We start from the raw sequence: 467 nt of genomic DNA on the forward strand, positions 1-467 counted from the left end.
GTTGCTACCACCAGGAACGGAAAGTGAATACGTTAAAGCTGCGATAGCGAACCTAAAGGGTGACATAAGGAATATCGTCTACGGCGAACAGATAAAAACCGTTGCAGATTATATCAAATATCTTAAAAGCCGTCTTCCCACGGGCAAAACATATGACTATTATACAGATGCTCTCTCGCGGATAAGGATGAAACAGGGTCAGCAGATCGGTGAATTTTACGATAAGATACGGATCCTCCTTAGCGGCGGGCGGTCTGCATATCGGACGCAACATAACATTGACCCACCGGAAGGAGAGAAGGATCCGTTAAGACAGTTAGCTCTGACTGCGTTTATAGACGGATTACCGACAAAAATGAGCGATGCCGTAGACGCAAAGGAGCCGGCGGCGTTGGAGGAGGCTTTTCATATAGCCCAAAGATTCGCCGATAGAGACGCTCGTCGGAAACGCCGCGAAATAAGTCCAA

This window comes from Cephus cinctus, unplaced genomic scaffold, assembly GCF_000341935.2.
Source record: "Cephus cinctus unplaced genomic scaffold, Ccin1 Ccin1_scaffold0583, whole genome shotgun sequence".
Lineage (NCBI taxonomy): Eukaryota > Metazoa > Arthropoda > Insecta > Hymenoptera > Cephidae > Cephus > Cephus cinctus.